The sequence below is a fragment of the Phalacrocorax carbo genome, chromosome 7 (assembly GCF_963921805.1).
Source record: "Phalacrocorax carbo chromosome 7, bPhaCar2.1, whole genome shotgun sequence".
Taxonomy (NCBI): Eukaryota; Metazoa; Chordata; class Aves; order Suliformes; family Phalacrocoracidae; genus Phalacrocorax; species Phalacrocorax carbo.
Window position 1 is genome coordinate 35,313,376 of NC_087519.1, and position 14,517 is coordinate 35,327,892.

Here is a 14,517-nt window from a genome sequence, read left to right on the forward strand (position 1 = left end):
GTATCCTTTTCTGTCTTCGTTCTGTAATATAAATGTAGTAAAACTGTACTGTATGAACTGGCTGGGGTTTTTATTTTTTATGTTTTCTGTACTTTTTTACTGTCTTTAAAATTTATCAAGCTTTGATAAATTTAATCTGTTTTTATGTAAATTTCTTTCATATGTCTTGTCTAAAGCACTTGCACCAATGTTTGTCAATGACTTGTACATACCTGACGTCTGCCCAGTTGTACTTAAATATTTGTGCCAGTCTCACATTTGTTTTGAGCTTAATGCATGATTGTATTACACGGTGACTTATCACTGTCCTGAAAACTGATCTTACAGCAAGTTCTTTTGTTTAGTTAAGGCAGCTAGGCTCTCTTCAGCTATAGGCCATGTAATGCTTAACAGGACTATTAAATAGTCCACTGTAGTTATACTTACTGTATATTGTTAGGAACCAAAAACCAAATCAAAGGGGCAACATCTCCTTGTATCTTAAACAGGAATAATTTTTTTTCTCATCAAAACCAAAAATGCCGCATAGACCCTTGAGAAAGAAAGTGTTTGGGTTTGGCAAATTTCTCCAATAGCGGGAAAATGGAAAAGAAATAAAGACATGGGAAACCTATACTTACCTTTATTTTGTATGCTAATACTGACATTGTATCATTTTGCTGCGCAGACCTGTATTATTAGTTTGACAGAACTAACTGCTGAGAGCAGCAATTGAGAGAAGAGGTTTCACTTAAACATAGTGGGAATTCCTCTGTCAAGCTCAAAGCACTTCAGTATGGTATCACTTGTGTGTACATGTACAGGCCTACACATCACTGTGTCTGTGTGTGATTATATATATGCACAAAGAGACACAAACATACATGTATATATGTGCACATACATATATGTATGCACACACACAAACACCCTTATTTAGACGGTGAATTTTCAATTGGCTTTCAGGGAATTAGTCCCCATAATCCTATTGAATTTCAATGGGATTTGAGTGGAAAACTCCCTGAGGACTGCTTTGCTATAATCACATATTTAAGTTTTTTGTAACTTGGTGGGTTGCTTCTAGAAGGTCTTGACTAAAGTAGAGACCAGAAGAGTAAGGTTGATTTACTCAATCCAGACAGCCAACTACTTGTTAGGAAGGTTATAATTGGGTAGCCCAGTCCATACAGGTTTAAATTCCTGCAAAACTGATTCCTGCAAAACTGATGGTATTGTATTACTTCTGAGCCCTGCTGGACACAATGCCTAACAGAACCTTGTACTTTTCTAAAGCATATCTTATATAAGAAAATCAAATCCATAATGGAGATTCAGAATGACAGCCCATTTAAATACCATGTCAAGTGTTCCTTCATCTAAGGAAAAAATTAGGGGAATTGTATTTCCAAAGGTTTTGAGTCTCCCAGTGTCCGTGTAGTATATGATGTTTGATTAAATGGGTCTTAAGCAGACAGGATGCTTTGCTGGATACTCAGTGGCAAAGGCACCTTGGGTGTTTCGAAGGGATTTTAGTCTCCCAGTTTATGTTAAGAACTAAACAATAAACCTTGAAAGCAGAAGCTGATGTGATAGAAGAGATAATGAGCCTCTTAGAAGCTGCAGCCAGGGTTCACTGAAACTGTGGAGGAAAAATCCACCTCACTTCATACAGAAGAAAGGAACAAGGATGATAAAAGGAATTTTCAAGTGACTTGAGAGGGTGATCTTGTTAATTGAATAATGTATGGTATGGACATGGCTTCATGAAAAACAAGAAAAACTAGTAAAAGCTTTCTCTCCCCATAAGTCTTCTCTTCAAGCTGTCAATCTCTTACTGTCCATCTATTCAGTTGTCATTTATTATGATGGAATAATTTTTTTTTAAGGTGTGGATTTGACCCTGCTTCCAGCAGAATGGCAAAAATCTTATTATCTCCATGGCAGATACAAACATACTTTGATTGTGTTCTTTATACACCTATTCTATCTTAATGTGCAAATAAGCTATGACAAGTGAAATGAGTTTGGAAATGGCTGGGTTGTTAGCCCATTCTGAACCTGACAGATTGTGGCGAACTGGGTATTTATTTTCGTGTGCTGTGGCTATTGATTGTATTGACACTGGTTTGCTTAACCACATAATAATCAGCAGTTAGACTTTCCAAAAGATTAAGAGGATGCATCCTGTTATCCACCTCTTTGTTGATGAGATGGGCACAGCTAACTTTCATACAGGGATACAAGATCTGGGAAAGGGCAGATTACTGTTCATTGTTTTTCTCAGATCTTCATGGATGCCAAGCTGATATTTTTCAAAATGTTTAACTTGGGGAAAAAAAATCAGATTTGCAACTGAGCTCTCAAGGCCCATCACTTTTAATATGGAATCATTCAAGGAAGTGGTGAGGATGCTTAGAAATTAAAAATAGGTCTGATCTAAGGAAACCTAAACTATAATCCCAATTGAATATTGGCTAATTATGGAACTGTTGACATTTATCCTGCCTACACCTTATTTTCTTGCTTGTTTATTGGTGCAGGAATTATGAGTATTAATCAGTTAATAATCACGGATCATATTTATGGTGTATTAATGGTAAGCATTACAGTGATCACTTATAAATAAAGAGTTTACAAGTAGAGATTAATTATGTGGCTGGTCTCTGACAGAGAGCACTTTAAAATTCTGTAGTGTAGCAGCAGCCACAGTCACCAACACACAAAGCCAGATGGAGAGCATGCTGTTCTGTACTTAGTTCTGGTAAATGGTGAGGGCATTTTGAAAGAGTTGGTTGCAGGAAGTAACCTTGGACGAAGCTGTGAATTGACTCAGTTTAAACTGAAAGATAAACATAAGTTTATCTCAGAACTGAAGTTATTGATTGTGTAAGGACAAAGTTTAAGAAATTAAGGAAGTAGCAGAGGAAGTCAGGTGGAGAGTTTGGTGCCCTAATATGGCAGAAGCATAGCATATATTTGAGCTACAGAAGCGGCATATAGCTATATTTCCTAAATACGTATCTTAATATAAATATCCTAAAGAGAGGAGTATAAGTAGCAGAGAAGTGTTCTAGGTATCACAGAATGTAATGCCTTGTAAAGGTTCTCCAGTGTTAGCAGAGAGCTTACAGGGAATGGAAAAATGTTCTAGAAAGTACAGTATGTTATATCTTAGAGATAAGAAATGTGTGAATAAAATTAGAAATAGTGAAAGTCCATCTGAGTTTGGCCTTTATTGAAATGAAAACAAGCAACGGTCATTTGTAGCCATCCAACTGGACAGAGAACAGTAGAAGTTAACCACCATGTGAGGTTTACAAAGTAGAATAAACATGGTCCAAGGATGCCCCAAAAAATAACTCACTACCTGCACTGCTGGAGACTCTGTGCTGGTGCCTGAGACTTCTGTAGCAGGCACGGTCTGGTGTTTCACCCTGAGCTTGGTCCTACCCTGGGACCCCCATAATGAACAAAATTGTTCACTTGTGTAAAGCAAGCAGGATTTAGAGGCACAGGTATCACTGCAATACAGTGCTGTTTCCCTGCATCCTGTCATTCTCCGCATCTTCACTTCAGGGTAACAAGGGATTACACCCTATCAGTGGACTCAGAAATCCCTGTTGCATACAGGATATACGTGTGCACCAAACATGTCTGTCACAAAAGAAAACGTTTCAAGCAACTGTGGAAGTCCCTCTGCTGGAGAGTAGAGCATCTCGCACCCGTATTTTTAATGTACATAAAATCATCTCTAGGTCACTGCCAGGCTTCTCTGAAACAGTCTTCAGTGCACCAAAAAAACACCAGTTTCCATTTTAAGAAAAAAAGAGCCAATATAACTAGCTCTAGATTTTTTTTGGTGCAAATGAATTTTGCAAAGTGAAGCTTGTTTTCATTAAGATGTAGACAGCTATTGGAAGATCACATGTGTTAAGCTGCATAGCAGCATAGCAGTGCATGTTTATAATGAAGCTCCATGATCTGAAGGAAAATACACACTTTGAAAACAAAACTCCTGACAATAACGATGTGGTATTTCAGCTTTTCTGCAAAGCAGAGCCTATTTTCAGACAGATTTCCACAAAACTGTGTACCTTATCTGCAAATGTGCAACCTCTCTTCATGCTGCCTGTTAGTTATTTGCTTTTCAGCAGGAAGACAGCGCTGTCCTTTACTGTTGTCTCCTCAAGGTATGCTATTTTATTTCTGAAGGTTTTCATGCCTCTTAAGGTCTGGTGTCTTCTTGTGGGGAGGATCGGGCAGTGATATCTAGCTCCAATTTAAGCAAGGAAAGAAGATATAAACTTTACAGTGATGATCAAAGTAAAATCCAGAGTCATGCTGAGATTAGAAGGAATAACTCAGAGGAGAGAATGAAGATACATGGACAGCTATGAATGAAGGAGTTTCAACTTGCATTGAAGGAATGAAGAAAAAGCTAGAAAATACATCAGAATCAACACTGAATTTTTTTTTGTGGCTTATTTAAAAAAAAATAAAAGAAAATGCAGCTCCGTTCATTACTTGGCTGGTATCCGCCTGAGCCCCCAGAAAGTCAAGCTGGCATTTTTCTTCCTCCATATGACTCCTTCAGTGAACAAGACACAGAAAGCCCACACGGTGGACAAACTAACAATTGCCTTCAAAACTTGAGGAGAGATTTCACTTATTTTATGATTTATCTGAATATAATATAGCAAAGAGGAAAGGCCTCCCATTCAGAGAATGGACATGGCCATGTAATTATTCTCATCAACTGAATCTATCAATAGTTCATTTGGGTATGTATCTTTGATAGGCAAGAATTTTAGATACAAGCTGGCTCCTTAAAATCTTATTTAGGTACCTAAATAAAAAACAGACTTGCAGAAAGTCTGAGTGTGCCCTTTAGCTGAGATGTATCCTACCTACCTCTAAATCAGGGGTATAATACAGGTTCCCTGTGGGTTATATGAAGAAAGGCACCTGCAGAGGGGATTCACCTAGCTAACCCCTCAGTGACCACGTAGAGCTGCATGTCTGTTACCTTGGATAACCTGGTAATTTATCCTCCTAATTTAACCATCTCTGTCAGTTGTGGAAAGCTAGCTGGGCTCATTCCTGCTCTGTGTGTGTTAGAGGGTCCTGGACATCTACAGGTGTAAGTAACACATAACAGATAACAGTCATTAAAATTTCCACTGCTACGTAATAGGCATTTATACCTTTTCAGACTTAATCCATGGGCACTGAGTGTAACGGAGAAGCTATATAGATGATACAGCTGGGTCCTACCTACAGTTAATCTTTGAAATGTGCTTCTGGCATCTTTTTGCCTGCCAGGTTTCGTAGTCAGCCTTGCTAGCAGTGCCCAGGGGAGAGTGGCAACCTGAAGTGGTGCTGGGGTGGGTGGGCTGGCTTGTGGGTTTGGTGTTTGACCTCACTAGGGAAGCTCTTTTGAGGAAATGTAAATCCAAGCTTTGCAGAGTCCTGAAAGCAAGAGTCTGAGATTTTTCCAGCATAGTTTTCCAATGTATTAATGCAGGTAGGGAAGTAAGCAGATTTTCTACTTTAAATATGCAACCGGAGGGGTTTTGTCGTTGTATTCATTTCCAGTTGGTCCAAGACGGGCATGATGCACGCTGGTTTACGTTCAGCGAGAAGACAAGAAAATACCCTCCTTATTGTTTGGGGCTGCGCCGGTGAAGTGCTGGACCAAAATGCACTTTAACAACTGTTCAGAAGGAACAGTTTGGAAAATACAGGAGGATTAGGAAAAGCTTTCTTTTTCTCAGGGCCGGGAAGGCGCAGCAGGGCGCTCGCCCGGGCAGCGCTGCCGTTGCGGCGGGCTGGCGGCGCCCCGCAGCCCGGCGGGGCGGGGCACCTCGGTTCTGCGGGCGGAACCGGCGGGCCCGGGCCTGGCGGGGCTCTGCCCTCGGGAGGGGGAGGGCTGGCCCCGCCCCGCCCCGCCCCGCCCCGCCCCGCCCCGCCCCGCCCCGCTGGGCGGCACCATGGCGCCGCCTGGCGGGTGTCCGTGCGGCGCGCCCCCGCCGCTCCCCGGGGCGCCGCCGCCGCGGCGGGGGGCTGTCGGGGAAGGGGCTCCCCGCGGAGCGGATCGGAACTGAACGGAACGGGGGGGGCCTTCCCCGGCAGCGAGGGCGCTGCCCTTGTGCCCGGCTGGCAGGGCTCCTGCTTGGCACTGCCAGGGAGAAAGCCCCGCACAGCTGAGGGGGAGGCAAAGCCTGTTCACGTCTCATAGGAACTGCACCCGAATTTTTTAGGAGATAAATTATTTATTTTAAGAGGAGTGGTTTCAGTGTGTCGGGTTTTTTTCTTTCCCTGCTAGCTGGAATCGTAAATGTTGCATCAAATAATTGCAAGAACTGTGTTCAAAAATCGTTGTAATCCATGTTCCTCGGCGGTACCTGCATGCCCCGCAGAAGGGTGGCTGCCGCTCTGCGCCACGAACAGCCTTGCACTGCATCAGCTGCCATTAGGGAGGGAGGCTTGCGCCAGCCTCACCTGCTAAATCCTGAATTCTTCCTTGCAGCAGCTTAAATAACATCTGGTTTAAGGCTCAATATTTAGGTGCTAACTGAAATGCAATTAAAACACGCACTTTTTATCATGAAAACATTATTTAATTTTATACTCTAGCAGAAAAATCCCAAACGCATATTCTAACTCTTCCATTCTAAAACAAAAGGATGACGGAAGGGAAATACAACAAAGAAAAGTCTGAGATGTGTATTTAGCTGCTCTCCACATGCATTCTTAGAGCAATACCCTGTAGTTTAAGAGTGGCATAAGCTCATTGTAAGAAATCTACAAAATTTTAGAGAAATAATTTAGAGTTGAGTTTTGACAAGTACTGAGTGCTGTTCAGCAATACATCTAAGTATTTGTCTCATGCCTAAGTTAATGAACAGCTCTGTACTGGGCCAGCTAAATATCATAAGCCCAGCTCTTGATGTCTTTAGCCTTAGTTATGTTTGCTATACAATAGCATATTGTAGTCCTTGTATGCCTTGTAAGCATTGTGTTCACTCTGTAATGAATGCAAGAAGGGTAGATTGTTACTGTTACGGCTATAATTATTTTTGAAGGCACCTAGACAATGTGCTTCCCCAATGAATTGACATTATCATGCTTTAGTTGGCAAATGTGCCTCTGAAAGCATATGGGCTCTATGCTACTCTGTGAGCATAAACAAAGCATCTGTACTCTTCTATTATTCTCAGCTTAAAGTTGCCATTTTCCCCAGCAATAGTGTAAAGAGTTCAAAGCAGTCAGTAAACGCCCTGCAGTTGTTGGGCACCGTAGCAGGGCTGGGTTCCTGACTACTGCATTTAATGAATTCTGCTGCTGAAAAACGAGCACCTATAAATCAAGCTCCACTGTTCCATATCTGATCACAGCAGTCTTTTTTTAACTTCCATTATATGAAAGACATACAGTCACTGCAAGTAGATGGAGAGCTCTGTAGGCTGAAGCACTCTTTCAATCAGTTTGAATACTAGGGAAGTGGTAACCAAAAAAGAACGCGTGCTAGTAAGAGAATTCGTACCTGCTACATAGCATAAACCTGTGTCATCATTCAGTACTGTAAATCTTTACTAGCTGCACTCATTGACGAATCACAGTCTGAAGCTAACATCAGACTCTAGTGATTCTGCTTTTGTGGTTCTAGTAATGCAGAAGGATTTGCAATGAAAGAACCAACTTCTGTCGTAGTTGCTCTCTGGGCCAAAGGGAAAAAAAAATTCCCCCTGGGCTACTGGTTAAAGATCTCAGGGAAGATGCAGCCCCATATTCCTATTCAAAAGGAATATCTAAGTACTGTGCTAATTGGCAGTCTGGTATGACTTCTCTGTCCCTCTTTTTTCCTCTAATTTTCAAAAGTTTTAAAGTCTATTGTGTATTTTGGACGTAGAATGGCAAAACATATGAAACAATTCATGGGATGGTGGCAATTGGTTTCTTCTTCTCCCTGTGTATAAATGCCAAGTGTTCCCCTTCAGCCAGTGCAATGCCTTTGAGATCTCTGTCTCTGTGCTCCTGGAGCCAAGATTATGGTTGTTCCTTTTTGATACTTGATCTTTTTCTTCATTCAAAATGTATGTCCACAGAGTGGGAACAGTCCCATGCCTCTCGCTCTGTAATCAGAGTCCCATGGGGTTTTGGTCTGGACTTTCTATACACTATTTATTGCTTTGGATGGTAGCTGCTATTTCTGCCTGTGAAGCTATTCCCTTAAAGGGATTTAATTATTCCTTATGTTTAACCATCACCTTTAATAAGGCTTGGGGTAGTCATTAGATCCAAAACCTGCTTAATGTTGACCACTAGGATCAACCACAATAACGTTTGCGGTGGTGTCTAAGAGTCATAGTTATAAATAAGGTCCCTGTGTTAGTAGATGACGTGTGTAGAACAAAGACTGTCCTTACGCCAAGGATCTGTAAGTTCAGTGTAATGGATGAGAAAGTAAGCAGTTGCAGATGGGGGTAGTTCAGTAAGTATGTGACTGTCAGGAATTGTTTAAGCTTCAGTTTATGTGAAATTAGAAAGTGCAAAATCAATCTGGGGTGCAGTCTACTGTGTCTTCGTCAGTGACTTTAATTAGTATTATATGACAGTAATAGAGCAAGATACATTTGAATATCTAAAACCTAAAAGCCAGGTAAATTTTTCTAGGAACATTTTACAAATTATGCCTCTCTCTCAACTGGCCTTCTTGTGGAGAAGTGCTGCTGCTCCAGTGGGGAAGTCTTTAGTGTCTGTGTAGGCAAAAACAAATGTAGACATAGAGTGAATTTTGTGGATGCTGGTTTTGCAAGTAGCTGGGAGGAGGAAACTCCTCTGGGTCCTACCTGGGGGATGGACAGGCAAGGAAGAACCACAGTGGGGTACAGAGAGAAACATGGGCACAAGCACTTGGTCGTGGGCCAGCTTTCACCTTGAGATGATGGCTGGATTTGCCCAGCGTGTGGCCTGAGCGTATTTGAAAATCTGAATCGTCCAGAGCCATAGGATTTTGCCTTCTAGTTCGGGCTGAATGTTCACAAGAGCCAGGGATGAGTCATCACACTGACTGCCACCACTTAGAAAGAAGTGCCAGGGCATGACCTGTGTCCTGAAGTGTGACACAGCCTTCTGGGGAGTTCGCACTGCTAAAAACCTGTGAGAGTCTGGATTTCCGAGTACGCTTTTGTGCCGTTATGAAGTGCAGCAGAGCCCCATGCCCACGAGAGGGAGCGGTTGCATTACTTTACACAGTTCTTTCTTTTTCTTGCAAGGACAATACCTTGCACACACGAAGGCAAAATTCTGCTGTCGTCAGTCCAGCTAAATGTGCTGTGCACATTTTGGATGAGAACAACAACAAGAATGTTAATGCTTTAGGGAAGGCTCCACATTGCATTGTGTTGAGTTGCAGCTTGAATCTGGTCTTACATAATCAGTGCATGGGTCCAGAGCAGTGCAAACTAAATATATAAACTGAAAACAGAGGAGAAGAAAGAAAGAAAGAAAGAAAGAAAGAAAGAAAGAAAGAAAGAAAGAAAGAAAGAAAGAAAGAAAGAAAGAAAGAAAGAAAGAAAGAAAGAAAGAAAGAAAGAAAGAAAGAAAGAAAGAAAGAAAGAAAGAAAGAAAGAAAGAAAGAAAGAAAGAAAGAAAGAAAGAAAGAAAGAAAGAAAGAAAGGAAGGAAGGAAGGAAGGAAGGAAGGAAGGAAGGAAGGAAGGAAATGCAAACCTTGAAGTGGATGGAATTGCCACATCCGTCGTCCCTCACCTCCAAGGCACGCCTGACTGGCATGAGAAGCAAATGTGTCAAAGCTGTCTTCTGTTGGCAGACAGCCCTGCTGTTGCTGTCCCAACATCTTTTCTTCATCATTTAGCTGGGCTGGTCATGCAGCAAAAGCAGGTCACTGCATTGCTGGGTCCTACTTTGCCAGGACGTGGCCTTAGGAGCATGAGAGAGTGCATGCTTGGCAGCCCTCACACCACCGAAGTGGCCTCTGATTCACGGTGTTGGGGAAGCCAGGCAGAGGTGGATCTGAGCATGCGCTGCTGTTGCAGTAGGTCCCAGGGCCCAAACATGGCTTTGGTGGCTCTCCTTCTTCATACTGCTCAGTAGCTGGGGTTTTAGGCACAAAAAAGATGTGTCGGGGAGAAGCAGGGATGGGTGAAAGCAGGTCAGCTGTAGGAGAAGTAATGCCACAGGAGGAGGGTATCGGAGGTGGGAATAGAGTGACCAGTCTCTCAGCAACAGACCTAAAGTCTGTCTTCACACCTTTCCTCACCCTCGAGTGCTGCCTTGGCCGCTGCTAATTCAGCTGTCATGGAAGAGAATGGGGGGAAGAATATTCCATTCCCTTACACTAGTCTTTTCTTCTTGCACAGGCTTTGTAAGCTTGCCAGCAGAGTACAGAAAGAGGCTTGTTCCCTCATAGAAGTTGTCGAAACTTTTAAAATACAACAATATTCTGACAAAGAATGAAACACATCATTTATGAGGGTTTTCACTTCCTGCTCAAAATTTTTTCCTGTCTTTATCTAGTTGTTTCTCAGACTGGGAGTTACAATTTCTTTAAAAAGCATAGGACATGCATGAGAAGATCTCATCTGCTTGGTCTGTTGGCTCAGGCAGGAGGTTGTTATATTGTGCCTGTTTTTGATAGAGTTGGGACAGTGTGTTTCAGTACTTTGGAAAATAGTCTTATCTCAACAGAGTAATTTGTGGGGACAGATGCCACAGCCGATGCTGCACAATGTAGGTGGTTGTTCCCTGGAAGGTGAGGTACTCTCCAGAGCCCCTGGAAGTTGGTGAGAAGTTGGTGAGAACTGTGTGACTCTGGAGACTGAGGGCTCGGACATGGGGCAATAGCCAAGCATGGCCTTTGCACCCAGGACTTTCTTTTGAGAGTCAGACTTGTACACAGGTATGCAGAATTTAATATGACATACATAGAAACTAATAATGAATATTTCAAATAAAAGACTTAAGCAGGCCAATGAGATGGAGAGATACATGCCTTGAAAGTCTTATGGCATCACTGAACAAGAGTTCCTAAGCTGTAACTCTTGCAGCTTATAAAGCACTGAATCAGTGAGAACACTGTCCTATCCTGCCTACAGCAAGAAACTACAAATTATTTGGAAGTTCTTAATCTCTTTTTTAGCTGCTCTTACAGCATTTTACATGGTTCTGCTAAAAATAGGTAACAACTTACAGTAATACTAAACAAATAATTGTTTATAATGTAACTTATGTGAAATAATTTCAGTCCAAACATCAATAGGATGCCTATAAAGGAATTTAATTTGGTAGCATTCCTAACTCTTCAGGGAATCTCTCTTTATGGCGTTTCTCATAAATTTACTTATTCTCTTCTAAAACTTGTAAATTCACTTTAAAACTTGTTCTGAGACTTTTGTGTGCAAACAATTAGTTTAGTCACATTAAGAAGGGTGCAGTACCAGAACAATAGCAATTGCTAAGTTTATTTCAAATGGTCTTGCAACCACTATTGAAGACATTGTGCCTTGGTTAAAAAAATATTTAAAACAAAAACCCAGAAGCATGCAATTTCCTACCACCACCCCCCCCCCCCCCCCTTTTCTGTGTGTATTTATGTTTAACTCAGGGCAAGAATTTTATAATATTCCTAAAGGAAAAAATAGAAATAAAAATGGCATGAATTCATGAAAGCATGGGTTTATATATAGGCATTCTCTGTAAATGAACCAAACATTCTGTATTCTAGGTAGAGCAACCTTATTTGTCTGCTCATATGCCTTTCAGTTACCTCCATGCACTCCCACCTGTCTTACCTTTTCTGTATATGAACTGAATGTATTGTACCATGCTTCTGTTCGAACTGTGTGTGTCTGATGCATAAAACACGACACGGAACAGCGAGGTCTTCCCCACCGTATGCGTTAAGTCACAAACCATCCAAGCTTTGTTCTCACGGTTGTCACCATTTCACCAGAATCTTTCGGTGTTTGTATAGCCTTATACAGTATATTGCACTTACTGTACCTGTATAGTATCTTGTCTGTATACTGTATGCACATAAATATGTATATTCACTCATGTATGTATGTATAGTATGTTTATATATCTCTGTACATGTATGTGTGTTTGTTCATAGTCTTTCACTAGAAATGTGTGGCTATTCATATTCATTATGTGTATGCCGATTATAAAAACGTATGAATGCCAGCACCCACTTTTGATAACCTACTTTTATTCTCATTTTGTCTTGTTGAACAATGAAAATAAAAAGTCATGTATTTTAAATGAGAACTTTAAAAGATTATTATTTTTACTAATATTAAGGTTTCCAGTTTTTCAGAAAAATTATTTGAACAGATCCAAAATTGCAGATATTTGTCTTTCTCATGACAGTCTTCTGGGGTTGAAAAATGTTTGGAAACAGCCAAAACCGTGTAGTTTTGGTTCTCTGTATCTTATGCTGGTCAAGTGCTCCTAGGTTTAGAAATGCCCTTACCCAGCTGGACTCTCGTGCAGCAAATTCCAACTTTATTCACATCGGGGACTTGCAATAAATCTAGGGGGTAACCCATATCTATAACATCTTGCACGTATAAATACTGGATATAGAGAGGTCTTAGGAGGGAAATAAAAGTTTCTCCAGTGCAGATGAGCCTTTAGGAATGGGTGAAAATATCATACTTTATGAGTCAATTTTATGGGAACATTACAGCCACTCTTTGTCAGATCTCTTACGCTTTGCAGTTCACAGTAACATAAAATTTCCAATTGATTAGGCATTTATTAAAACAGCTAACGATCATTTATTAGCCCTTTGTAAAATTATTCTTAATCACCACACAACTGTATGCAGACTCAGTTATCTGGCCTTGAGGCACCAAAGCACTGGCTTATCTTAAATAGCAAAATATCCTTATAAATCAAGGGGATGACTGATACATATTTTCCAGTTGAGCATGTGTTTAAGATATACTCTGAACTGGAGCTTCAATGATAATCATATGTGTTTCTCTATGAGACCTAGGAGTGATAAATTTGCTTTCTTTACAGTTAATTTTATCATTGTATTAACTTGTTCAGCTGGACCAGTCTCAGTGTGTAGTCAGTTACTGCAGCAGAGTGGCAGCAGCTACTCAGAAAACTATCAGAAGACAGATCTTTAGGCAGGAAATACTAAGGAACTTGTAGGGTGACAGAGTCACTGCTAGGAAGAGCCTTCACCCCAACTAAAATCGCACAATTGAAAATCGTTTTCATTTTTTAATTTAAAGTTACAGGGTTAAACTCTGACCACGCTCACGTCAACAGCAAATTCCCATTTCACTCATAAACTATAACTGAAATGTTCAAGGAATGCTTTTTCTCAACAGAAAATAGGATGGGGAAAGGACGTATTCCTTTGGATGGAGCTCGGCATTTCTGGGCCAGCAGCCTGATCTTAAGCCTTTGCAAATCAGGGGCAATTAGTGGGCTCGTGTTCAGCCCATCTCTTTTTTTGCAGTCTGGAAAAGCATGTTTACTATCTGGGTTTTATAATCACAGTTGTATAATTCACAATAGAAAGACTGAAAATTAAAAAAGACAATAGCAATACACAATTTTAAAATTAATATTGGTCAGGCCATGGCTCTTGGTTGATTTCTGTACCAAACTTTAAAACAGAAACACAATCAGAGAAAAACAGCACTTTCTTGCTGGTTGACAATTTGTTTGCTTAAGTTACAGGTGATATGTGTGTATAGGTTGCCATGAAGCTGGATGTTCTGCTTGCCGTGCGTTGTCATTAGCCATTCATTTTAAGATGGATATTTATATTTTCTCCCTGCTCTGGAGATCTGAACTTGAATTCAACCCATGCTGCTGTCGTAGGCTAAGTCAAGTTTGTCTGGTCACTCCATGCTTGGGAGCCTGTGAGCAAAGCCCTTGTTCAGCAGACCAGTGCTCATGGTTTAGTGTGTGCAGTCTTCTCAATGAGTTAATGCTGAATCAGTGTCACATGCTGTATCAGCCAGTGTCATCCTTCTGGAGATTGTCTTTTAAACAGAAAAACAGAAACAACGTACAGGGAACCGCTGCTCCCAACGAATCCCGTTTTCTAAAGCATGCAGATGCCAGTCCTAGTTTCTTGCCAGTATCTCAGTTATCCTGTGTGCTGGCAAATCGTGTCTATATTAGATCTGAGTACTATATAGTTTAGCAATTCCTGATACATATGAAATTGCATGATGTTGCTGTGAGGGTAGAGCAGATGTAGTACTTCATACTGAGGCAGGTTCTTACATGTTTGGTTTCTTTAGAAACTCTCAGTACGGTTTATAACTCTAGTAGCTGTTCATTAATTGCATTTCAAACTGGAGTTAGAAATTAATCATAAATAGAGAGCTCTGTTTTTTAATAATGTTTTTATGCATCTTTAAAATGGAAGCCATGACTACCTACAAGGATATGATCATCTCTGTATAATCAGTGTGTGTTTCAGTCATGCTGTCCTAAACTCTATTCCCCCCATATAATCAGTACAATACCTGAGAAATGGT

The 14,517-nt window shown here is 40.9% G+C and overlaps 1 protein-coding gene across 2 annotated transcripts in view; it reads left to right on the forward strand.

The window, feature by feature from the left end:
• NYAP2 (neuronal tyrosine-phosphorylated phosphoinositide-3-kinase adaptor 2) overlaps nucleotides 1-14,517 on the forward strand; it is a 141,830-nt gene that overhangs the window by 113,240 nt on the left and 14,073 nt on the right. The window lies entirely within an intron of this gene.